We start from the raw sequence: 27840 nt of genomic DNA, 5'->3' as shown, positions 1-27840 counted from the left end.
AAAGGCCCCTTCCCGGTCTGCAAGGCAACAAAAGTTCTCCCTCCACCACAGCCTCTGTGAAATTCACTCTAGGGGTCCAACACACCCGGATTCAAATCCCAGCTCCCCCCTTACAAGGTCTGTGACCTTGGGAAAGTTATTTACCCCCTTCGAATTCATTTCCTCAATTAAATAACAGAAAAAGTAATTCTTCACAGGAGAGGAGGCTCACCAGGTTCCCACTCCAGCCAAACCTACTCTTTCTGGGATCCCAAACCAAGTGGGCATTCCTCTGTCCTTATCTTGCCTCTTTGCAACATCTGACAGTATCTCTTACACCCTCCTCAACCTCCTTAAAGTTTTTCCCTCTTCTTCTTCAACCCCAGCCTCTCCTGGTTTTCTGCTCCTTCCCCAGCCACTGCTTCTCATTCTTTCTCATGGGATTTTCTTCAACAAATGCCAGTGTTTTTAAGCACATAAAAAGATGCTCAACCTCACTCACAATAAAGGAAACGCAAATTAAAATGAGATCATTTTTCACCCATCAGGTTAGCAAAACATGAAGAGTTTGGCAACAGTCAGTGGGCAATGGTGTAGGGAAAGAGGCAATTTTGTGCATTGTAGAAGTGTAATTGGTAAGCCCCTTTGGAGGGCAATTTGGCACAATCAAAATTTTAAATGTATAAGAGGATTTAACCCAGCAATTCCATTTATAAGAATTGGTACTAGAGAAAAAATCTACTAGACACATTCCCAATGCCCATTCTCTCCTTCTTTACAACAGAACCTAACTTTGTTGATAGAGCAACAATCCAAACTAAAGGACATTTCCCAGGTCCCTTAAGATAGGGATGGTTGCTTGACACAGATCTGGCCCATGAGATATAAGCAAAAAAATTTTGGAAGGCTTCCAGGAAATCCCCTTAAAAGAAAAACAGATTCAGCTGACAATGTACCCTTCTCCCCTCTGTTGTCTTCCTTCCTGCCTGCCTCCTGTCTGGAATGTGTATGTGATGGCTGGATTTGGAGCAGCCATCTTGTAACATGGAGAAGGACATGGAGACTTTGCTGTGATATTATTGAGACACTAAACCAATGCCAGCATTTGCCTACCCAGATTTTTCATGACATGAGAAAAATAAATTTTTATATTGTTTAAATCTCTATAGTTTGAGTTTTCTCTTACATTCAGCCAAATTTAATCCCTAAATTATGTTTGTATAAACAAGGATATTTTTTCAGCATTGTTTATATAGCAAAAGCCTGGAAACTACTGAATTCCCACTTGTAAGGAACTGGTTAATTAAATTATGGTATATGCATATGATGGAATATTATAAAATTGTATAAAAGAATGAGGTAGATTTTTAGTACTAATAAGGAATGATTTCCAAGATATTTAGATAATTTTTAAAAGAATGATATAGAAAGGTAAACACAGCGTGCTAACATTTATATAAAATTGCTTTACAGGCTTAGAACTTTTCCAGAATACAGAGGAAACTGGTATGCCTCTGGAAATGGGGCCTGGGTTGCTAGAGATCAGGAGTGAGGGGGACTTGCCATTCACTGCATACCCTTTTGTATTGCTTGAATATTTACCACACGCATATTTTATCTTCCAAAAAAGTTTTGTTAATTAGAATTAAATTGTACTGCTTTATCAAAAAGAGAGAGAAAGAGCAAGAAAAAGCGAGATAAGAAGGAAAGTCAATGATTTCCATTACTCATTCTTTTCCCTTCATTCTTTTCATTAGATGACCCTGTCCCATGGCCTCAACTACTACATAATGGACCCAAATCTGAATATTCAGTCGTGAGCCCTCTGATGAATCCACACTTACCCATCTGACCACTCTCTGGACATCACCATGTGGAAGTCCTATGGACGCCCAAAATTCAGTGTGTCCAAACCTGCAGTCCTGCTCCTCCACCTGTGTTCTCTGTAAAGTATGCCAGCCTTCAGCCAGCGATGTCTATTCAGTGGCTCTGCCATCTGTGAAAGGAATAATCGCTCTAAGTCTTGCTTTCTACCCTCTGTCTCAAACCTCACCCCTCTCCCATCTGGTTTCCTTGGTCTTCCTAGAGATCCTTCACTAGTCAGAACCTTCCAAAAGTGTAGCCAGATGCCCAAAACCCCATTAGTGGCCATTTCCTTGCCCCTTGGTAGCATACACCACTCTCATCATTTCTTATTCACTCTCTTCCCTCCAAGACTGAAATTCCCATGGGAAGAGGAACCACTTCTGCGTCTTTCTCTGATAAATTCCTCATACTGATAGCAAGGTCTGATAGCAGGGGTCACAAACCAATTGCACAAGCTAAAAGCTGTTGCCATGAACTCACCCTCCACATTCAATCATATTCCATTAATACAACTCCCCCACTAACCCCAGAACCATTCACTTCTCTCCATCTCCAAACCCACTGTCCTAATCCAGGCCTTGTCCCTTCTCCCCCAAATCCATACCCACAGTTCTCAACAGGTCTCCGTAAGTCCAACCTACTCCCTCTGATGCTAATGTCAGAATGGAATATGTAAAATGGTAATCTTGTCATGTCACTCACCAAATAAGTAATAATAATTAATAAACAAGGATTGTAAAGGCTCACTGTTGTGTTCAGACCTTATTACAGCCGCTGGCCTCCAAAAGGCCCTCCCACCCCTGCCTCTGAATCTATCTCAAAACTTTGACCTCAGTTACATGGAACCATTTATGCTTCCTCAAAAGTGTCACTGCTTCAAACCTCTGTGCCTGCACACAAGTTCCTTCCTCTGCATGGAACACAGTGACCATTTCCCACTACCACACTTTAATTTTCCTTTTAATTAAATTCTTCAAACTTAGCTCAAAGATTACCTCCTTCAAGAAGCCATCCATGACTACCCAGTCTGACAGAGGGGCCTCTCCCATTAGTGTCTTCACCTTGGGACTCTCAGAGTGAGCTCTCAAAAGGATGGGCCATGTTTCATTTGACTTATATTCCTGCTGCCTAGAAAAGTACTTAATATATGGAAGGCTCTCAGTAAATATTTGTTGAATGACCAAATAAATACATGAATGAACAGATGAGTGAGTTCTTGCTGAAATAAAATGAGGTGTGTGTGAAGTACCTTATACCATGCCAGATATATAGTTGCCCAACAAATTTACTTTCATTCTGTCCTTCCACTCTCCTGTGACTCCGTTTCCCCAGTTTTCTTCTAGCCTATGGGTACAAGTGGGGTCCCTTTGACAAGAAGATGCATATGCTGCTCTTGCTTGGCCCCACCTGCTCATGAAGGACACCCCCTCGCACCTTGCTTGCTCAGTGATTCTGAGACACACCAGAGGGTCTTACAAACTGACCCATTGGCTACCTTCACCACATCACATCTGCCATATGTTTCCTCTTTTGCCTCCACACCTCCAGGACCCACAGAGACACTGTCTCCAGGGTCACTGGCACTATTGAGCTGTCTCAGTGCTCCTTAGCTTATGCTCACAGTCCCTCACTCCACTAGGCTCCACAAGTGAGGGGTACCCCAGACCACACTGTCCTCTCCATCCTGCTTTCCCTGCTCCCCCTAGCAGGCCCCTTCCTCCTGCACCTACTGTGGGGCTCCCTTATAGCCCTTGGCCCTCCCCAACCCCTTGGCTCCAGGCAGCCCCTTTCCCTCTTTCCTTTCCCAGACTTGGGGACCCACCCAGACTTCTCTGAGTACATTTCTGTCTCCCGGGCCTGGCCTTGGCTCTGGAGCTCTGATTGCACAGCTGGGAGCTGGATCCCTACAGCCACCAGGAGACCAGAATGGACAAGGTTTGTTCACATTGCTGCTTCCCTCTAAATCTGAACCATGACCAAGAAGGTAGGGGGGAAAATGCAGAAGAGAGAGAGACGAGAAACCATAGGAACAGGACACCCTTTTCAGTTGCATTTCCCATTCTGTCAGGGGCTTAGTCCAAAAGAGGTTTTAATTGGTCAAACTATGTGTTTTTCACTGAAAGAAAATGCCATAAATGACATATAATTCACATTTGGCATAGAGAGACAGAGGGGAGGAGGACCTCGCCTTTGTCAGACCCTTCAAAAGGGAACTGGGGTGGGATAAGGGGGGTTCAGAATCCCCATGACCCCCAGGGGGACAAGGACACATCCCCAGGGGCGCCATGGAGTCTGTGTCCTGTGTCAGGCCACAGTGGTCAATACTGTCTTCCCTCGCTTCCCAGCTGGATGCCCAGTGCTGACCTCACATGGCAGCTGCACCCTAAGCGTGTGGGGGCGGGGTGGGGCCTGCAGCCCAGGAGCACTGGAGCCTTGAGCAGGGGAGGCCAGGAGGAACTTCCATCCCCTAAGAAGAAGAGGCACCCAGAGGCCGGTGCGAGTGGCAGACAGGAGCAGCAACCTCTCTATTGCCCACATCCGCTCCCTTCCTCCATCTCACTCCACACTCAACAACATCCCATTTAGATAGTCCTGTGAAGTCCTTCCAAACAGGGAAGAGGCTCCCTGTCTACTAGGAGATAAGAGTTAGAGACAAGATGTCGAAGTGACAAAAAAGTAGTCAATTTAGTGTATGTCACAAACTTGGGATGAACCACCCTCTGGTAAATTTCAGAAGCTCCCACATCAACTCAACCCCTCAGCCAACCCTGCCCCTACTGAGGCTTGAAATTCCACCATGAGAGCTCCATCCCACCAACTTAAGATCTGAAAAACCTCTGGGAAGGTCATATCAGTTCCCTAGAAGGTTTTGGTTAGGGGAGTAGGGAGTGATCATGAGGACACTGTACACCCCATGTGTGTGTATGATGACAGGTATAGCAGGAGGGGGAGAAGGAATACAGGAAGATGGGTGGATAAAAGGTGGAGGAAGGAAAGCCCTAACATAGAAAGAAGTTGGGGTCCACACCCCCCATCAACCCAACTTCCCAGAAGGTCATAGAAGCCCAGGATCTGGGTGGACCAGAGCAATCAAGAAAGCCTTCTTGGAGGAGGCGGGATTTGAGGGCTCCTGCAATGAAAGAGACAGCATAGGCCAAGGTGAGTGGGAGTACTGTTCCAAGAAGGCTCCTTTAAAAACAAATGCATTTCTCCTGAGAAGAGAGAGACGTGGAGAGGTGTCCTCTGGCAAGCAGTTTTTTACTTTCATGAGCAAAGAGAGCTGGATCCCAGGAAGGAGAAAGTGGGGCAAGGGTGGACCAGGGAAGGGACAGACCAGCAAGATGAAGCCAGGGCGAGTGACCTGGGGCCAAAGGAACAGAAATGTGCCCGGAGGCCAATGTGATCTGTTAAAAAGGTTGGCATGACAGAGCAGGGAGCCCAGAAGGGATCCTGAAGATCATGTGTGCCCTCCTGGCACCAACTCTGGGATATAAACAGGCAAAGTGTCCTGCAGGTTTGTTAACGTGCCCTGGTGTCTTCAGTCCCTGGCAAGTCCTAGGACTCACTCAAATCTCATCAGGGTTTCAGTCTCAAACTGGCATTTAATGCCCCTATGCTTACTTCCCTCTTCAGAACCTGATTCCCTGAACCCTATCTGGGCCTACCCAAGCAAATGTTAAAAAGAGTCTCTGTCCCAGCCTCTTGCCATGTAGGTCCCACCAAGCACCTTCTGCTTCTCTCCTTCTCTCCCTCTCTCTCTCCCCGTCTCTCTCTCAATGTGAAAAGAGCCTTGTCATGTCGAAAGGAGGGTCTCTGGAGTGTGGAGTTCTGGAGTTTGGAGGTCTCTTGTTACCTAGAAAGTGAAGTCCTGGGTACTGGTAATTCCAATTAGAAGGTGGGGCAGCCACGTGGCTGACAGGGTCTTGGTGCTCCAGCCAGGTGTCAGGCCTGTGCCTCTGAGGTGGGAGAGCCAAGTTCAGGACATTGCTCCACCAGAGAACTCCCAGCTCCATGTAATATCAAGCAGTGAAAGCTATCCCAGAGATCTCCATCTCAACGCTAAGACCCAGCTCCACTCAACGACCAGCAAGCTACAGTGCTGGACACCCTATGCCAAATAAATAGCAAGACAGGAACACAACCCCACCCATTAGCAGAGAGGCTGCCTAAAATCATAATAAGGTCACAGACACCCCAAAACACACCACCGGATGCGGTCCTGCCCACCAGAAAGATAAGATCCAGCCTCATCCACCAGAAAACAGGCACTAGTCCCCTCCACCAGGAAACCTACACAACCCACTAAAACAACCTTAGCCACTGGGAGCACACACCAAAAACAACAAGAACTACGAACCTGCAGCCTGCAAAAAGGAGACCCCAAACACAGTAAGTTAAGCAAAATGAGAAGACAGAGAAACACTCAGCAGATGAAGGAGCAACATAAAAACCCACCAGACCAAACAAATGAAGAGGAAATAGGCAGTCTACCCGAAAAAGAATTCAGAGTAATGAATAATAAAGATGATCTAAAATCTTCAAAATACAATGGAGAAAATACAAGAAACGTTTAACAAGGACATAGAAGAACTAAAGAGCAAACAAACAATGATGAACAACACAATAAATGAAATTTAAAATTCTCTAGAAGGAATCAGTAGCAGAATAACTGATGCAGAAGAACGGAAAAGTGACCTGGAAGATAAAATAGTGGAAATAACTACTGCAGAGCAGAATAAAGGAAAAAGAATGAAAAGAATGGGGGACAGTCTCAGAGACCTCTGGGACAACATTAAATGCACTAACATTCAAACTATAGGGATCCCAGAAGAAGATGAGAAAAAGAAAGGGACTTTTAGAAAATATTTGAAGTGATTATAGGTGAAAACTTCCCTATTATGGGAAAGGAAAGAGTAAATCAAGTCCAGGAAGCACAGAGAATCTCATAAAAGATAAATCCAAGGAGAAACATGCCAAGACACATATTAATCAAACTATCAAAAATCAAATACAAAGAAAAAATATTAAAAGCAACAAGGGGAAAAAAAAACAAATAATATACAAGGGAATCCCCCTAAGGTTAACAGCTGATCTTTCAGCAGAAACTCTGCAAGCCAGAAGGGACTGGCAGGACATATTTAAAGTGATGAAAGGGAAAAACCTACAACCAAGATTATTCTACCCAACAAGGATCTCATTCAGATTCCATGGAGAAATTAAAACCTTTACAGACAAGCAAAAGCTAAGAGAATTCAGCACCACCAAACTAGCTTTACAACGAATGCTAAAGGACCTTCTCTAAGCAGGAAACACAAGAGAAGGAAAAGACCTACAATAACAAACCCAAAACAATTAAGAAAATGGTAATAGGAACATACGTATTGATAATTACCTTTAATGTAAATGGATTAAATGCTCCAACCAAAAGACATAGACTGGCTGAATGGATACATAAACTAGACCCATATATATGCTGTCTACAAGAGACTCACTTCAGACCTAGGGTCACATACAGACTGAAAGTGAGGTGATGGTAAAAGATATTCCAATTCTCATATCAGACAAAATAGACCTTAGAATAAAGACTATTACAAGAGAGAAAGAAGGACATTACATGATGATGAAGGGATCAATCCAAGAAGAAGATATAACAATTGTAAATATTTATGCACCCAACATAGGAACACTTCAATACATAAGGCAAATGCTAACAGCCATAAAAGGGGAAATTGACAGTAACACAATCATAGTAGGGGACTTTAGCACCCCATTTTCATCAATGGACAGGTCATCCAAAATGAAAATAAATAAGGAAACACAAACTTTAAATGATACATTAAACAAGATGGACTTAATTGATACTTATAGCACATTCAATCCAAAAACAACAGAATACACTTTCTTCTCAAGTACTCATGGAACATTCTCCAGAATAGATCATATCTTGGGTCACAAATTAAGCCTTGGTAAATTTAAGAATATTGAAATCATATCAAGTACCTTTTCTGACCACAACGTTATGAGACTAGATATCAATTACAGGAAAACAGTCTGTAAAAAATACAAACATATGGAGGCTAAACAGTATACTACCTGATAACCAAGAGATCACTGAAGAAATCAAAGAGGAAATCAAAAAATACCTAGAAACAAATGACAATGAAAACACGATGACCCAAAACCTATGGGATGCAGCAAAAGCATTTCTAAGAGGGAAGTTTATAGCAATACAATCCTACCGCAAGAAACAAGAAACATCTTGAATAAACAAACTAACCTTACACTAAAGCAACTAAAGAAAGAGAAAAAAAAAAAAAAACCTGCAGTTAGCAGAAGGAAAGAAATCATAAAGATCAGATCAGAAATAAATGAAAAAGAAATGAAGAAAACAATAGCAAAGATCAATAAAACTAAAAGCTGGTTCTTTGAGAAAATAAAAAAAATTGATAAACCATTAGCCAGACTCATCAAGAAAAAAAGGGAGAAGACTCAAATCAATAGATTTAGAAATGAAAAAGGAGAAGTAACAAATGACACGGCAGAAATACAAAGGAGCCTGTGAGGTTACTACAGGCAACTATATGCCAATAAAATGGACAACCTGGAAGAAATGGACAAATTCTTAGAAAAGTACAACCTTCTGAAACTGAACAAGGAAGAAATAGAAAATATAAACAGACCAATCACAAGCACTGAAATTGAGACTGTGATTAAAAATCTTCCAACAAACAAAAGTTCAGGACCAGATGGCTTCACAGATGAATTCTATCAAATATTTAGAGAAGAGTTAATACCTATCCTTCTCAAACTCTTCCAAAATATAGCAGAGGGAGGAACACTCCCAAAGTCATTCTACAAGGCCACCATCATCCTGATACCAAAACCAGACAAAGATGTCACAAAGAAAGAAAACTACAGGTCAATATCACTGATGAAGATAGATGCAAAAATCCTCAACAAAATACTAGCAAACAGAATCCAACAGCACATTAAAAGGACCATACACTATGTTCAACTGGGGTTTATCCAGGAATGCAAGGATTCTTCAATATATGCAAATCAATCAATGTGATACACCATATTAACAAATTGAAGGATAAAAACAATATGATCATCTCAATAGATACAGAAAAAGCTTTTGACAAAATTCAACACCCATTTATGGTAAAAACCCTCCAGAAAGTAGGCATAGAGAGAACTTACCTCAACATAATAAAGGCCATATATGACAAACCCAGAGCCAACATCGTTCTCAACGGTGAAAAACTGAAACCATTTCCACTAAGATCAGGAACAAGACAAGGTTGCCCACTCTCACCACTATTATTCAACATAGTTTTAGAAGTTTTAACCACAGCAATCAGAGAAGAAAAAGAAATAAAAGGAATCCAAATCAGAAAAGAAGTAAAACTGTCACTGTTTGCAGATGACATGATACTATACATAGAGAATCTGGAAAACTACTAGAGCTAATCAATGAATTTGGTAAAGTAGCAGGATACAAAGTTAATGCACAGAAATCTCTTGAATTCCTATACACTAATGGTGAAAAATATGAAAGAGAAATTAAGAAATCACTCCCGTTTACCATTGCAACAAAAAGAATAAAATACCTAGGAATAAACCTACCTAAGGAGACAAAATATCTGTATGCAGAAACTATAAGACACTGATGAAAGAAATTAAAGATGATACAAACAGATGGAGAGATGTACCATGTTCTTGGATTGGAAGAATCAACATTGTGAAAATGACTATACTACACAAAGCAATCTACAGATTCAATGCAATCCTTATCAAACTACCAATGGCTTTTTTCACGGAACTAGAACAAAAAAATTCACAATTTGTATGGAAACACAAAAGATCCCGAATAGCCAAAGCAATCTTGAGAAAGAAAAACGGAGCTGGAGGAATCAGACTCCCTGACTTCAGACGGTACTACAAAACTACAGTAATCAAGACACTATGGTATTGGCACAAAAACAGAAATAAAGATCAATAGAACAGGAGAGAAAGCCCAGAGATAAACCCACGCACATATGGTCACCTTGTTTTTGATAAAGGAGGCAAGACTATACAATGGAGAAAAGACAGCCTCTTCAATAAGTGGTGCTGGGAAAACTGCACAGCTACATGTAAAAGAATGAAATTAGAACACTCCCTAACACCATACACAAAAATAAAATCAAAATGGATTAAAGACCTAAATGTACGGCCAGACACTAACAAACTCTTAGAGGAAAACATAGGCAGAACACTCTATGACATAAATCCAAGAAAGATCCTTTTTGACCCACCTTCTAGAGAAATGGAAATAAAAACAAAAATAAACAAATGGGACCTAATGAAACTTAAAAGCTTTTGCACAGCAAAGGAAACCATAAACAAGACGAAAAGAGAACCCTCAGAATGGGAGAAAATATTTGCAAATGAAGCAACTGACAAAGGATTAATCTCTAATATATGCAAGCAGCTCATGCAGCTCAATATCCAGAAAACAAACAATCCAATCCAAAAATGGGCAGAAGACCTAAATAGACATTTCTCCAAGGAAGATATACAGATTGCCAACAAACACATGATAAGATGCTCAACATCACTAATCATTAGAGAAATGCAAGTCAAAACTACAATGAGGTATCACCTCACACACGTTAGAATCGGCTTCATCAGAAAATCTACAAACAACAAATGCTGGAGAGGGTGTGGAGAAAAGGGAACCCTCTTGCACTGTTGGTGGGAATGTAAATTGATACAGCCACTATGGAGAACAGTATGGAGGTTTCTTAAAAAACTAAAAATAGGGCTTCCCTGGTGGCGCAGTGGTTGAGAATCTGCCTGCCAGTGCAGGGGACACGGGTTCGAGCCCTGGTCTGGGAATATCCCACATGCCGCGGAGGAACTAGGCCCGTGAGCCACACTACTGAGCCTGCTCGTCTGGATCCTGTGTTCCGCAACAGGGGAGGCCGCGACCGTGAGAGGCCCGCGCACCGCAATGAAGAGTGGTCCCTGCTTGCCGCAACTAGAGAAAGCCCTTGCACAGAAACAAAGACCCAACACAGCCAAAAATAAATAAATAAATTAATTAAAAAAAAAAAAAAAAACTAAAAAGAGAACTACCATACAACCCAGCAATCCCACTACTGGGCATATGCCCTGAGAAAGCCATAATTCAAAAAGAGTTATGTACTACAATATTCGTTGCAGCTCTATTTACAATAGCCAGGACATGGAAGCAACCTAAGTGTCCATCGACAGATGAATGGATAAAGAAGATGTGGCACATATATACAATGGAATATTACTCAGCCATAAAAGGAAACAAAATTGATTTATTTGTAGTGAGGTGGATGGACCTAGAGTCTGTCATACAGAATGAAGTAAGTCAGAAAGAGAAAAACAAATACCGTATGCTAACACATATATATAGAATCTAAAAAAGGAAAACAAAGGTTATGAAAAACCTAGGGGCAGGACAGGAATAAAGACTCAGACATTGAGAATGGACTTGAAGATATGGGGAGGGGGAAGGGTCAGCTGGGACGAAGTGAGAGAGTGGCATGGACTTATATATACTACCAAATGTAAAATAGATAGCTAGTGGGAAGCAGCTGCATAGCACAGGGAGATCAGCTCAGTGCTTTGTGACCACCTAGAGAGCTGGGATAGGGAGGGTGGGAGGGAGACGCAAGAGGGAGGAGATATGTGGATATATGTATATGTATAGCTGATTTAATTTGTTATAAAGCAGAAACTAACACACCATTGTAAAGCAATTCTACTCCAATAAAGATGTTTTTTAAAAAAAGAGAGAGAGAGAGAGCCTTGGATGAGGAGTCCAGGTCTGGTCAGGGCCAGAGACAAGCCAGCACCCATTTCTGGGCTTCTATGCCCTCCATGAGGAAAATGGGAGCCATACCACCATCCCTGCCTATGTCACAGGGCACTTTAGGATAGAACAAGGTAAATACATGGGAAAGCTCTTTGGAAACTCAAATGTTGTGAAGGTTTATTATGATTATTATTCATGTCTGATTTTGCCGCCTCTGTGGAGCCCCAGCTCAAGTTCCTGCCTATGCAATGCCAAAACAACCAGTCAAATCCATCAAAAAGTCACTCAGTTTAGTGGAAAAAAATGCAGGCAGCTCTGTTGCATGCTATCAAAAAAAATAAAGCCACCAGACGATCACTGGTGTTTTTGAGAATGTGCAGTGGGTTGTTTTAGGCACTATTTTTGAGTTTTTCTAGGGCTTTCACCTCCTGTGAACCAAAAAAAAAAAAAAAGACAATGGATAAAATCAAGGTCCTCAATTGTTTCCCAGGCATGAATACAGCTTCAAGATTTCAGGCTTAGGGAAAGGAAGGGAGACAGAAATTCATGCATGGGAGGGCCTGTGTGTCACTCTTGACCCCCTCACTCATGACAATTCTTAGGCCAGCGGATTGTATTCTGTTGGCAAGATCACCTTCTCCAGCTGAGAAGGGACTTTGGAAGATCCTATAAAGGTTAGGGAGAAAGAAGGAGATATCTGGGCAGTTAGCCAAACCAGCAAAGGCTGAAGGAGCCCTGGCCCTGACCCAAGGGGTTGGCACCCAGGAGATGGAAACTGGGTTAGAAAGGGTTGACATCTAGGGGAAGAGAAGATTCTGAGATAAGAAGATGTTTTTAAAACATAATTGTCCCAAGAGGGTTGCCTCAGAGTGGCAAGTAATTCAAGCCAGTTGGTTTTGCTCCATACGAGCAGTTCTTCTGAGTGTTTTGCTGGGGGAAAAGATGGAATCTACTTTTTAAGAAGAGGCTTGGCTGTCATCCATAAGTTTTATTTATGCAGACCTCCCCAGCACAGCATTCTCCTCAAGAGGCATCTGCCTCTAAAAGGACGTTTCTGGATGAAAATGGGGATATATATGAGTGAAAAAAAATGTCATATCTTGAATTTAATTCTGTCAGTTAAAAAGTCCTGCCTCCCTCACCTCACTGATGGGGTAACAGTGAGGTTCGTGTTCTTCACAGTCATCAAGAGCTGCCCATGGGAATTAAGCTTCAAATGCCACAGTGATAACTGGTTTGATAACTCACCTTTACTGGTTTCCTTCCCATCTGTCTCACTTCTCCACTCAACCAGTGTTCTCTGGGATCACCTCCCAAATAAACTACTTGTACTCAAATCCTTGTCTCAGGGTCTACTTCTTGGGGAACTAAATTCTACATGTATTTTTATCATCTTTTTAAGTTTAATTTCATATTTTTATCCTATTTAATCCTCCAGCAGCCTAAGGAAGTAGAATTATTCTCATTTTTCAGATGATGGAATCGAGACCCTGAAAGTTGGTAACGAGCTGAAGCTCACATAACAAGTAACTGACAATTTACTGGGTTGTGTTTAACATCCAATTTGCTGACTCTTGGTCTGATATACTCTCCACCACACCCCACTGTCTCTGGTCATTCCCATCTCTAAATATACTCTGCACAATAATGTGGCTCTAGAGTTCATGATGGCAGTGTCCTTGCAGGAGGGGGCTATGGAATAATGCATTTTCTAAGACTTTGCATATTTAAGCTGTAAAAAATACATTCCTGTTACCTTTACACATGAACAACAACTTAGTGGAGCCAAGAATTATTGGGTCACAATCCTGGAGCTCTGTTCCTAAGTAATTCCCAAAGTAGTGGGAATTATCTATGGATATTAACAGAGGCATAATATTTGTTAATGGGAAATATTGAATAAACAAAGATAAACCATTTATTTTTTACTAAATTACGGGACTTTGTAAACTTCAAAAGGAAGTATGTAGTTTCTAGCATTTCCCAAGCATGTATCTTTCTTCCAAGACAGTGATAGACTTAACATCCTCTTAAGAAATGATACTGCAGCATTTACCCCACTTTCTTTATCAGGGAGAAATCTGAGTCCAGACTGAATTTCTTTTCTCAATATATCTGAAATATGAAATCTTCACCAGGACACATTAAAATATCAGGCTCTTTGTTATTATTTTTTATTGAAACACAGTTCAGTTCTTTTGATTTTCATCATTTCTCATCTCAGGAAGTATTATTTATGCCTTTGGTTATTGCTTCCATTTCATTTTTGTGATGGGCTCCATGCTGTCTCTTCAGAGTTGTCATCCTCTCTCTCATCAGTTTCATCTCTTTGACCTGTTGCATGGCATTCTAGGAGATTTTCCTAAGTTGCCCTCTCCATCACTAATTTTATTTTCTACAATGTCATTTAGGTTCTTGACTATTTTCAATGCATACTTTAACGCTGCTATTGAACTTTTGTCTTGCTTGAATGGATAATGCACAAAGAGGATGCAAAATTGAGGAAGGAAAAAGACAAACAGTGAAAAGTAGGTCTTCCTTCCAACCCTGCCCCTGAGGCATTTCTCTCCGCAGAGGTAAACATTGTTCCCAGTTTCTTAATCCTTCTAGAGATTATCTATATACAAGTGTATATACACACACAAACACACACACGTACCTATCTATATATTTCTTTATGTTTTTAGTAGTAAATCCCTATACTGTTTGGGATGGTAATATGTATGACAAATAAGTATATTTTCTAACTTTCTCCAGCCTCATGGTGTCAATTATTACAGCAAAAAACAGATAGCCCAACTCAAAGTAGAATATAAGGACATGAACTATTTCCCACAACAGAATGGCAGCTTCAGGGCTTGTTGACTCACCAGCCCACACAAGTCATCAAGAACCCAGATTCCTTCCATCTTTTTGTTCCACCAGTTCCAACAAATTATCTTGTTAATGCGAGTCTTTGTGGACCCAAGATGACTGCAGGACTTCCAAGCGTTGTACCAGAAATAATCATTTCTAGTGAAAAAGTGGTTATCTTTTCCTGTGCCTTTTATAAAGAATTAGAAAATAATTCCCAGAAGACATCCTTTTGCTTTCCATTAGACAGAATTTCATTTCATGCCTATACCTAAGCTAAACATTAGGTACAAAAACAGGATTTTTTTTATGGCTTTAACCAATTAGGACCCACTCCCTAGGGCTAGGGAAGGGACAAATACAAAGCTTGAAGATAGAGAACTAAACCACCACAAGGCTCTTTTATTTATTATTTATTTTTGGCTGTGTTGGGTCTTCGTTTCTGTGCGAGGGCTTTCTCTAGTTGCAGCAAGCGGGGGCCACTCTTCATCGCGGTGCGCGGGCCTCTCACTGTCGCGGTCTCTCTTGTTGCGGAGCACAGGCTCCAGACGCGCAGGCTCAGTAGTTGTGGCTCACGGGCCCAGTTGCTCCACGGCATGTGGGATCTTCCCAGACCAGGGCTCGAACCCGTGTCCCCTGCATTGGCAGGCGGATTCTCAAGCACTGCGCCACCAGGGAAGCCCCACAAGGCTCTTTTAGAAAGGAGGAATCGGGTGGGCGAAAGGACAGTGAGGAATGGATGTTGGGTAGGCAGTAAACCATGTCTCAATGCCACACATCCTTAATCATATCAGTTACCATTAGTCCTCCCAAAACTCCCAAATCCTCAGCTAATAACTCTCTGTGACTACCTTTTGTGATGTAAACCACCACCTTTCCCTGCCCTCCTAAACACTTCTACTGTGTCCTCCCACTCCGTGAGAAGCACTCCCGCACTACAAGAGAGGAATTCTCAGGACATTCCACTCACCTCTTGCTTTAATCTAGCTGCCCCCTATGACACTCCTTCCCTGAGACCCTCTCTAGTGGTTTTCTGTTTCATCTTTCACATCCCCAGAATCTCAGGCTTGGCTAATTGCTATGGAGTAAATGTTTGTGTCCCTCACCTCCAAATTCCTATGTCAAAGTTTTAACCCCCAATGTGATAGTATTAGGAGGTGGGGCCTTTGGAGGTAATTAGGTCATGAGGAAAGAGCTCTCATGAATTGGATTAGTGCCCTTATAAGAAGAGACATAAAACAGCTCGCTTTCTCTCTCTGCTCCCCACCATGTGAGGATATGAGAATATGGCCAACTGCAAACCAGGAAGTGGACCCTCACCAAACAACAGATCTGTTGACACCTTGATCTTAGACTTATCCAGAACTATAAGAAATAAATGTTTGTTGTAACCAGTCTTTGGTAATTTGTTATAGCAGCCCAAAACAACTGACAGTAGTCCTCTTGCTTCCTAACCCAGGTCTCCCCACTGGCTTATTGAAACTCCAGACACTTTGAGATTCATGTCATATGGCTTTGTCACCTTTTCCTGTTTCTCACTGCTGCCATCCATCAACCTCATAGTCACTCTTCCCATTTCCTAACAATCATAGCACCTAATGACAGTCTTCTTCTCATTTCCAGGTCCTGTGATTTCAACATCCACAACTATGACCCCATTCAAAACCCTGGTCTTAACTGTGACACTTTCTTCTCCACTCGTCTTCCATCAACTATTCCTAAGTCACACTCTAGACTTTGGTATCACACAAATAATCTCTAATAACTACTTATTTTTTAAAAGCTCTCTCATTTGACAATACCTAGGAAAATTCACATATGTATGTACTCTTTGATGCAGCAATCTCACTTCTAGGAATCTATCCCAATGCTGAACTAACAAAAATATAAAAATGTGTGTGAATAAAGCTGGTCATGGCAGCAGCATTCTTTGTACAGTGAAAGACTAGAAACGATCTAAATATCAAAACATACGGAAGTGGTTAAATTAGTTACAGTTCATCTATGCAATGGACTACAATGCCACTATAAAAAGCAACAAGGAACTCTCTATATACAATTAAAAAGTGATCTCCCAAATATTTTAAGTTCAAAAAAGAATCAAGGAGTAAGACAATGTGTATAGTTTGCTATCTATATATAAGAAAAGAAAGAGAGAGGGAGGAAGGGAGGGAGAGAGAGAGACAGAGAATGTGTCTAAAAGTTAGGTGTCTTAGTCAGTTCGGGTTGCTGTAACAAAAATACCATAGAGGGACTTCCTTGGTGGTCCAGTGGTTAAGACTTCACCTTCCAATGGAGGGTATGCAGGTTCCTTCCCTGGCCGAAGAGCTAAGATCCCACATGCCTCGGGGCCAAAAAAGCAAAACATAAAACAGAAGCAATATTGTAACAAATTCAATAAAGACTTTGAAAATGGTCCACATAAAAAAAATCTTTAAAAAAAAATCATAGAATGGGTGGCTTAGGCAACAAACATGTATTTCTCATAATTTTGGGTGCTGGAAAGTCTAAGATCAAAGCACTGGCAGAGCCAGTGTCTGGCGAGAGCGCACTTCCTGATTTGTAGACAGCTGCATTCTTGCTATATTCTCACATGACTGAATGAGTAAGAGGAAGCAAGCTCCTTCATGTCTCTTCTTATAACAGCACTCATCCATATTGCCTACTAAAGGCTCTACCACCAAATACCACCACATTGGGGATTAGGGTTTTTCAACATATAAATTTTGGGGTAACCAAACAAGAAGGTAAGCCAAAAACTAATTGTTTAATAGTTAATAATAAGGAAAAAGGGAGAACTTGGCAGGTGAAATGGAATTTTGGAATCATGTAAATGTTTCATTTTTCTAATAAGTAAGTTAATTCAAAAAGAAAAAAAGCATCTCTACAAGTAAAAAAGTAAACTGAAGCAAATGAACTGACTGTATACAAAGTTGGTGGAATAACCATACAGAGGCAAATTACTTCAACTGACTTAGAAACATAGTATTTTGACGATGCATCCCTAGTGAGTCATATTCTAAAGACAAAATGAACCACAAAGAAATCTTAAACTATACGCAGTAGTCTTTTTCGTAGCAATAAAGTTGGTGTCTTGGTTTTTTATTGCTGCTGTAACAAATAACCACAGATTTAGTTATTTAAAACAACACAAATATATAATCTTATACTTCTGGAGGTCAGAAGTCTGAAATGAGTCTCACTGGATTAAAATCAAGGTGTCAGCAGGTTGTGTTCACTTCTGAAGGTTCTAGGAGAGAATCTGTTTTCTTGTCTTTTCCAGCTTCCAGAAGTTGCCCATATTCCTTGGCTTTGTGGGCCCCTTCCATCTTCAAAGCCAGCAATGTCCAGTCTAATTTTTCTGCCATCTCTCTGGTTCCAACTCTTCTGCCTTCTTCATCCCCATTTAAAGACCCTTGTGACTATTTTGGCTCACTTGGATAATCCAGGATACTCTTCTTGTTTTAAGTTCAGTTGATTAACAAAGTTAATTCTCCTCTGCAGACTTAATTTTCTCTTGCCATATGATAAAACATATTTACAGGTTCTAGGGATTCGAAGTGGACATCTTTGCAGGGCCATCTGCCCACTGGCCCCCAAATATTCACAACTATCCCACATGAAAAATACATTCGCTCTATCCCAAGGTCCCCAAAGTCTCAATTCATTACAGCATGAAGTCCAAAATCTCATCTAAATATCATTAGTTCAAAAATCTCAAATCTCATCATCTAAGTCAGGTGTAGGTAAGGCTCTGGCTATCATCCATCTTAGACAAAATTCCTCTCCATCTGTGAGCCTATGAAACTCCAGAAATAAGTTATCTGCTCCCAAAGAACAATGGTGGGAAAACCAATTATAGATATTTTGTTCAAAGAAGAATAAAGTGGAAGGAAAAAAGTAGAACAAGTCCCAAGCAATTTCAATATCCAGCCAAGCAAATTCCATTTGGTTCCATGGTCTGGGAATAACCCTCTCTAGCTCAAGCCTCCACCCTTGGAGTCATGCTCTTTCTTTTATGAAAGGTCTTGGATTTGCAGCTGAATAGTTTTATCAGCTTGTTTCTTTCCTATAGAATTTTAGGGGTCCAGCAGGTTTCTTTAATTTTCTCCTTTCTCTGTACCATTTAAGCCAAGTTGTCAGTGTTTCTGCTGGCATAAGTTCTCAAGAGCCTTGTGGATTTCCTGCACATATCTCAGGGATTCACTCCATTAGACAAGAGGTTCCCCTACAGAAATTTCCTGAATGATCCCATCTCTATTCCTGGCTTTGGCTGAGACAGGTGAGGGATCCATGAGTCACGCACCTACAAAGAGCTCTCTGTATGATCAGAAATTCTGAACTTTGATATTTTCAAGGCACTAACAAAAGTTGTCCATCCATACCCTTAGATTTCTCTCTAGAGTGCTTTCCTGATATTGAATCTCCTAATTTAGCTTCTTTTGCAATCTGGATAAGCTGAGAACTTCCCAGATCATCAAGTTCTGGTTCCTTTTCTTTTAACAGTTCTTTCTTCAACCTATCTCTTTCCTTCACATTTTGCTATAAGAAGCAAGAAGAAATAAGACCACACATTTAACACCTTGCTTAGAAAGCTCAGCTAAATATCTAAATTCATCATTTGCAAGTTTTGCTTTCCATGTAACTGCAGAACACAATTCAGTAAGCTTTCAGCTAATCCCCTTTCCACCAGTTTCCAATAACATGTTTCTCATTTCCATCTAAGCCCTCACCAGCAGTACTTTTAATATCTGTGTTTCTATCAACATGGATATTATTCTATCTGTTCATGGAGACATTGCTCTGGGAAAGATCCTCAGTGTTCTCCTTACTTGCTGCAAGTAATAAATCCTTCCTTCTCAAACAAAAACAAACAAAAAACATTCTGTTCATGATGATTTATGTACCCTCTAAGGCAACTGAGGTTTTCTCTACCATGCCTCTCACTTCCTTCTGAGTTATCACTAACAAAGCTATTAACATCCATATTTCTATTAACAATCTATTCAACAATCTAGGTTTTTTCCTAGATTCATGCTCCTAAAAATTCTTCCAGCCTCCAGCCACTGCCCACTTTCAAAACCACTTGCACATTTTTAGGTATTTGTTTCAGCAGCACCTTGCTTCAGGCACAAAAAAATCGTATTTTCTTCCTATTGCTGCTATAACAAATTACCACAAATTCAGTAGCTTAAAACAATGCAAATTTATTATCTTACAATTTTGGAGGTCAGGTGTCCAGAATGCGCCTCACTGGATTAAAATCAATGTGTTGGTAGGGCTGCACTCCTTTCTGAAGATTCTAGGGAGAATCTGTTTTCTTGCATTTTCCAGCTTCAATGTGTTGCCCACATTGCTTGACTCATGGCCCTCTTCCCTCTTCAAAGCCAGCAATGGCCAGTCTAATCTTTCTCATGATGCTGTCTCTCTGGTTGTGACTCTTCTGTCTTCCTCCTCATCACTTAAGGGCCCTCATGATTGCATTAGACCCACCTGGATAACCCAAGATGTTCTTCTTGTTTTAAGGTCAGCTGATTAGTAAATTTAATTCTGAAACCTTAATTTCTTTCTGAAAACCTTATTTCCCCTTGCCTTAAAATATTTAAAAATTTATGGGTTCTAGGGACTAGGTCATAGACATCTTTTGGGGGTAGCATTATTCCATCTACTATAGTTGGTACTGTTATTTTGAAATATACTCACACATACACGTAAACACACATACATATATGTATTAGGATAAAGCAAATTAGTAATTATGTTAAGGTTATAAAGAATCAAACTGATTTTCAGCATACGATAAAAGAGGTACAAATATAAAATCAAATAAAGTTAAGTAAAACCCCTGTAATTTTAAATTGAATTGGAAATGCTATATTAAACTTATGATTAATTACTCTTTCTAAAATATAGATATGTTTTTTCAAACTCTGTCTACTGGAAAGGCAGTATGATGGTCTTAAGACTTGTACACAAGTGTCTGCAAATTCCTTGACATTCCTTTCATCAAGATGTAGAGTTTATGTCCTCTCCCTTTGAACCTGGGTAGGTGATGTGACTGCCTCTATAAATAGAATACAATGGAAGTAATGCTTCACTACTTCCAAGGCTAAGTTAGAAAATACCATATTGTTTCTGCTCATTTCTCTTGCAACACTTGCTCTGGGAGTCTTCATTACCATATAAGAAGTCCAGATATGCTGAGGCTGCCAGATGTAAAGAGCACAGAAAGGGTGGTGAGAGAGATGCCCAAGGAATCTCAGCCATTCCTACCCCTAGAAGTTATTCTAGTCCAGACGTTGGACATCTAAGTGAATAAGTAGTTAAGACCCCAGACACAGGAACTAACTGCAACCACATGAGAGATCCCCACCCCTCCAAGTGGAAACTACCAGAGTCCAGGTCAATTGCCAGAACCCTTATTGAAAAAAAAAAAATTCTTGTTGCTATTTTAAACTTCATCCTTGGGGTAATTTGTTACACAGCAATAGATAATCAGAACAAGTGGTTAGCACCTATATTGTGATCTCTAAAATTAAAGCAAACCAGTGTTCCTTGGAGAAACAGCTGAGCCCAGGTCTAGAGCAGGAAATGTACATGATGATCTTGGAATATATTGTTGTGACTGAAAGATCCATAGTAATAAGCTGGCATAGGAGCTAACTTAAAGGATCTTCACAGCTTTAGGAGAGAATCTTCACATTGTCCAAGAGAGAATAAGGACTGCAGTAAATTGAAACACACCAAAAACATAAAAATCCATGAGTACTTAAGAATTTTTTGAAGGACTAATAGAATTGATAGGATACCAACTCATTATTCTGAAAGTTGATAAAGGAAAATAATCAAGCTTCACATAAAGACAAATAAATAGACCAATGAAATAGAATATAGACCCCAGAAATAAACCCTCACATATGATCAAATGATCTTCAATAAGGGTTCCAAGACCACTCAGTGGGAGAAGGACAGTCTCTTCAACAAATGGTGTTGGGAAAAAACTGAATAGCCATATGCAAAAGAATGAAGTTGCACCCTTATTTAACACTATATACAAAAATTAACTCAAAATAGATTAAAGACCTAAACATAAGACCCAAAACTATAAAACTCCTGGAAGAAAACATAGGGGGAAATCTTCCTGACATTGGATTTTGACAGTGATTTCTTGGATATGACACAAAAAGCACAGGCAACAAAAGCAAAAATAGACAAACAGGAATACATGAATCTTTAAAACTTTTGTGCATCAAAAGACACAACCAACAGAGTAAAAAGGCAGCCCATTGAACGGGAGAAAATATTTGCAAATCATATATCTGATTAGGGGTTAGTATCCAGAATATCTATGTAAAGAACTTCTGCAACTCAATAACAAAAAAGTAAATTATCTGATTAAAATATGATCAAAGGACCTAAACAGGCATTCCTCCAAAGAAGATATACAAATGGCCAACAAGCAAATGAAAAATGAAAATCAAAACCACAATGAGATATCACCTTATACCCATTAGGATGACTAGTATTTAAAAACCTAGAAAATAACAAGGGTTGGTGAGGATGTGGTGAGATTAGAACCCTTGAGCACTGTTGGTAGGACTGTAAAATGGTGCAACCACTATGGAAAACAGTACAGAGGTTTCTCAAAAAATTAAAAATAAAACTACCATATGATCCAGCAATCCCACTTCTGGGTATATATCCAAAAGCAGGATCTTGAAGAGATATTTGCACACCCAAGTTCATAGCAGCACTATTTATAATAATTAAGAATCAGAAGCAACACAAATATCCATCAACAGATAAGTGGATAAACAAAATGTAGTATATGCATACAATGGAATATTATACCCTCAGAAAAGAAGAAACTCCTGTCACATGCCACATTGATGAAACTTGAGGACATTATGTTAAGTGAAATAAGACAGTCATTGAAAGACAAATACTGTATGATTCTACCTATATGAGGTATACAAAATAGTCAAATTCATAGAAACTGAAAGTAGAACGGTGGTTACCAGGGGCTGAGGGGAGGGGGGGAGGGGTGGTGGTTGTTTAATGGGTATAAAGTTTCAGATTTGCAAGTTTAAAAAGTTCTGGATCTCTGTTTCACAATAATGTGAATATACTTAATACCACTGAAATATACACTTAAAATGGTTAAGGTGGTAAATTTTGTTATGTGTCTTTTTATCATAATAACAAATAAAAAAAGAATCAAATTTCTATCCTTCTTTTCATGCATAATTATATTCCAGAATAACCAAAAAATGATGACAGAAAGCTCTTCATAGATGAATCACAGCTAATAAATGCAGAAGGAATGACAGATGTAGAAAAATCACAGTTTCACAACCTCTAAAGAAATAATGAATCTAGGCAACAAATGGCTACACAAACCATTGTGTGAAGTTTGTGAGGAAGCTTTATAACAAAGAGACTGGGCTGACAACACCTAAACCCACAGTTTATTCTTAACATCCTAAATATATGACAGGATATTACAGAATTCCTAATGTGATGCAGTAGGAAATATACAACACAACCTATGAAATGTACTTGCTAAAGAAATAAAGACAAGCAAAGAAAACAGAAACACAGAAAAATAAAACAAAATAAAATCTAAAAACGTCCAGATGAATATGTTAAACAACATCATGAGGAGATGGCATGAGCAAAAATGGCAGAGTAAGGATCTCTGATAATTGTCTCCTCCATAAAAGCAAAATTCATCAGAATTAGCTTTTTTACAACTCTGGAAATTAACCAGAGTTTATTGTTAACAGAGTTATTTATTCAAAGAAAAGCGAGTGAATCTTATTAAGAACAGTGAGCTTTGTTGCATTTTAACTTGCCCTCATCCCATTCCCCACTCTCCAGCTCCACAGTAGTCTTAAAAAAATAACAACCCACATTCTCAGTGAAAAGTAGCTGCCTGGCAGCCACCAAGAGCACTACAGAGCTGGAGCGCTTTCAAAACTACAATCCTTAAGAATTTCCATAATTTGACTGGTTTGATGATTCCTTGGAAGATCTGCAGACTTGCAAGGATGTTTGTATTTGACCTGATTCAGTGCTTTCCAAATATGAAAAAAGATTAAAGGCAAATGCTTAACTCCATGCTATGTATAGTGGTGGATAGCAGTTGGATCAAACATTAGACTAACCAAAAATTTAAAAGGAAAACATTAAGAGTGAGATATCCATAGGGACTTTGAAAATCTCTGACATATTCCTGGGAATCTAGAAGACCACTTGCATGCATAGGGCTGTGCACATGCTCAGAAAAGGCCTGAGAAGGCCCTCAACTCTCATCTCTGGCTGACTTTGAGGCGATACACAAGCAAGTGAAGGCAAAAGAAGGAGGAAGGGGTATCAGTTGCCTGGCTGAGTGTTAAGTTTGTGCCTCAATATGAACACAGATCCCCTTGGCCAAGAATGGGAGACTTATCTAAGGAAATCTCTGTTTATTCATTATCTGACAACTAAGCTACCAAGCAGACATTTCAGTGGCCACACATGGCAAACAACACAGACTTTACAGAATTAGTTCAGAAAAGTCATTAAACAAACAAAAAACAAAAATGTCTACAAGAAAACAGCAACAACGGGCTTCCCTGGTGGCACAGTGGTTAAGAATCTGCCTGCCAATGCAGGGGACATGTGTTCGAGCCCTGGTCCAGGAAGATCCCACATGCCATGGAGCAACTAAACCTGTGCACCACAACTACTGAGCCGGCCCACGAGCCACAACTACTGAAGCCCCGGTACCCTAGAGCCCATGCTCCACAAGAGCAGCCACTGCAATAAGCCCGCACACCACAACAAAGAGTAGCCCCCACTCACTGCAACTAGAGAAAGCCTGTGCACAGCAATGAAGACCCAACACACCCAAAAATAAATTAAATAAATAAATTTATTAAAAAATAACAGCAACAACAGCAAACCCTGATGTGGAGGAGGGGGAAGAATCTGATTTCCAGACTTGCCATACTGTATTTTTTTTCAGACTGTATTTTTAGATATACAGATTTCAGCAAAAATTTAGGAAACATGCAAAAAATCTAGAAAGTATGACCCATACACAAAAAAAGGGCAATCAATAGAACCTATCCCTGAGAAACCCAGATGATGAACTAACTAGACAAAGACTTTAAATCAGCTACTTTAAATAGAATGGAGTAATAGTCATCCATAAATAGGAATGAAGTACTGAAACATACTACAACATAGATGAATCTTGAAAATATTAAGCAAGGTGAAAGAAGCCAGTCACAAAAGACATATACTATTCCATTTGTATGAAGTGTCCAGAATAGGCAAACCTATGGAGATAAAAAGTAAATTAGTGATTGCCTAAGACTGGAGAGGGTAAGTGTGAGGGAATGGGGAGTGACTGCTTATGGGTAGGGATTTTATTTTGGTGGAGGAGGGACAGTAAGTAATGAAAATGTTCTAAAAATGACTTTGGTGATAGTTGTTCACATCTGTGAATCTAATAAAAAACCACTGAATTGTACTCTTTAAATGGGTGAATTGTATGGTATATGACTACATCAATAAAGCTGTAATTTAAAAAAATTATAAAACTAGACCTAAGCAAGAAGTGCAGCCAAGGTGTGACCATACAAGGGAAAATAATTTCTTTGCCAAATGCTGCTTACCCAGCTTCTTCACACTCAAAGGAACTCTTGGAAAAAATTGTACTTACGTACCATGTCTACTTTAACTTGCCACAATAACCAATTGCTCCCATTCAATTCAGCCTTAATGATTTAGATGCTGATGCACTGAGAGGGGGTCACGTGCTGGCTTAAACTGTTTCATGGAATTAAAATGGAAACCAGCTACTATTTATATATTCATTACGTCAGTAAGTATTTGCTAGGGGTTTTTTTTTTCTCCTCTTTTTTGCTACTGTGGTTCTGTTTTACATTCTGGTTGCTGTTTTGTCTATATGTTTATTTTTTTATTTTTTCTAATATATCTCTTAGTTTTCTAATCATATTTTAATTTTACTGTTTGTTATTTTTCTTCTCCTTATTTTTTCTGCCACCCCATGTAGCTTGTGGGATCTAGGTACACGAACAAGGGGTGGGACCTGAGCTCCTACGGTGGGATCTCTAAGTCCTAATCACTGGACTAACAGAGAACCTCAGACCACAGGGAATATTCATTGGAGTGAGGTCTCCTAGAAGTCCTCATCTCAGCACCAAGAACTAGCTTTACCCAACAACCTACAAACTCCAGTGCTGGAAGCCTCAGGCCAAACAACCAGTAAGACAGGAACAAAATCCTACACATCAAAAAAAAAAAAAAGTGAGACAACAAAAAAATATGTTACAGATGAAGGAGCAAGGTAAAAACTTACATGACCAAATAAATGAACAGGAAACAGGCAACCTACCTGAAAAAGAATTCAAAGTAATGATAGTGAAGATGATCCAGAATCTCAGAAATAGAATGGAGGCATGGACTGAGAAAATACAAGAAATGTTTAACAAAGATCTACAAAGACTAAAGAACAAACAAACAGAGATGAACAACACAATAACTGAAATGAAAAGTACTGTAGAAGGGAGCAATAACAAAATAACTGAGGCAGAAAAACGAAGAAGTGAGCTGGAAGACAGAATGGTGGAAATAACTGCCGAGGAGCAGAATAAAGAAAAAAGACTGAAAAGAATTGAAGACAATCTCAGAGACCTCTGGGACAACACTAAATGCACCAACATTCAAATTATATGGGTTCCAGAAGAAGAAAAGAAAAAGAAAGGGTCTGAGAAAATATTTGAAGAGAGCATAGTGGAAAACTTCCCTAACATGGGAAAGGAAATAGCGACCCAAGTCCAGGAAGCACAGAGTCTCATACAGGTTAAATCCTAGGAGAAGCACACCAAGACACATATTAATCAAACTAACAAAAATTAAATTCAAAGAAAAAATATTAAAAGCAGCAAGGGAAAAGCAAAAAATAACATACAAAGGAATCCCCATAAGGTTATCAGCTGATTTTTCAGCATAAACTCTGCAGACCAGAAGGAAGTGGTAGGATATACTTGAAGTGATGAAAGATTTCTCTACCCAGCAAGGATCTCATTCAGATTTGACAGAGAAATCAAAAGTTTACAGAGAAGCCAAACCTAAGAGAATTCAGTACCACCAAACCAGCCTTACCACAAACGCTAAAGGAACTTCTCTAGGCAGGAAAAACAATAGAAAAAAGAGATCCACAAAAACAAACCCAAAACAATTAAGAAAATGGTAATAGGAACATACATAATGATAATAGTCTTGAATGTAAATGGATTAAATGCCCCAACCAAATGACACAGACTGGCTGAATGGATACAAAAACAAGACCCTTATATATGCTGTCTACAAGAGACCCACTTCAGACCCAGGGACACATACAGACTGAAAGTGAAGGGATGGAAAATGATATTCCATGCAAATGGAAATCAAAAGAAAACTGGAGTAACAATACTCATATCAGATAAAATAGACTTTGAAATAAAGACTGTTACAAGACATAAGGAAGGACACTACATAATGATCAAGGAATCAATCCAAGAAGAAGATGTAACAATTATAAATATGCACCCAACACAGGAGCAACTCAATACATAAGGCAAATGCTAACAACCATGAAAGGGGAAATTGACAGTAACACAATAATAGTAGGGGACTTTAACACCCCACTTACACCAATGGACAGATCATCCAAAAAGAAAATAAATGAGGAAACACAAGTATTAAATGACACAATAGGCCAGATAGATTTAATTGATATTTATAGGACATTCCTCCCAAAAGTGGAAGAATATACTTTCTTCTCAAGTGCACATGGAATTATAGGGGTCCCAGAAGAAGAAGTGAAAAAGAAAGCGTCTGAGAAAATATTTGAAGAGATTAGTCTCCAGGATACATCACATCTTGGGTCACAAATCAAACCTCAGGAAATTTAAGAAAATTGAAATGGTATCAGGCATCTTTTCTAACCACAGTGCTATGATATTAGAAAGCAATTACAGGTTAAAAAAAAACTGTAAAAAACACAAATACATGGAGGCTAAACAGTGCACTACTAAATAACCAAGAGATCACTGAAGAAATCAAAGGAGAAATTAAAAAATACATAGAAATAAATGACATTGAAAACATGATGACCTGGGACTTCCCTGCTGGCACAGTGGTTAAGAATCCACCTGCCAATGCAGGGGGACACAGGTTCAAGCCCTGGTCCAGGAAGATCCCACATGTCCCAGAGCAACTAAGCCCATGGTCACCTGTGCTCTAGAGTCCAC

The 27840-nt window shown here is 39.8% G+C and overlaps 1 protein-coding gene and 1 long non-coding RNA gene across 2 annotated transcripts in view; one reads left to right on the top strand and one right to left on the bottom strand.

Moving 5' to 3' along the window:
• Window positions 1-27840, bottom strand: part of SMOX (spermine oxidase) — a 126955-nt gene that overhangs the window by 3142 nt on the left and 95973 nt on the right. The gene's annotated exons all lie outside the window — the stretch shown is intronic.
• On the top strand, window positions 10874-27441 carry LOC309646010. The gene is made up of 2 exons (XR_014255166.1): window positions 10874-14929; window positions 15223-27441. It is a non-coding gene; the product is annotated as an uncharacterized lncRNA (long non-coding RNA).

This window comes from Balaenoptera physalus, assembly GCF_965194825.1.
Source record: "Balaenoptera physalus genome assembly, chromosome: 16".
Taxonomy (NCBI): domain Eukaryota; kingdom Metazoa; phylum Chordata; class Mammalia; order Artiodactyla; family Balaenopteridae; genus Balaenoptera; species Balaenoptera physalus.
Note: the sequence above shows the minus strand (reverse complement) of the source record. Positions and strands in the feature narration are given on the sequence as shown.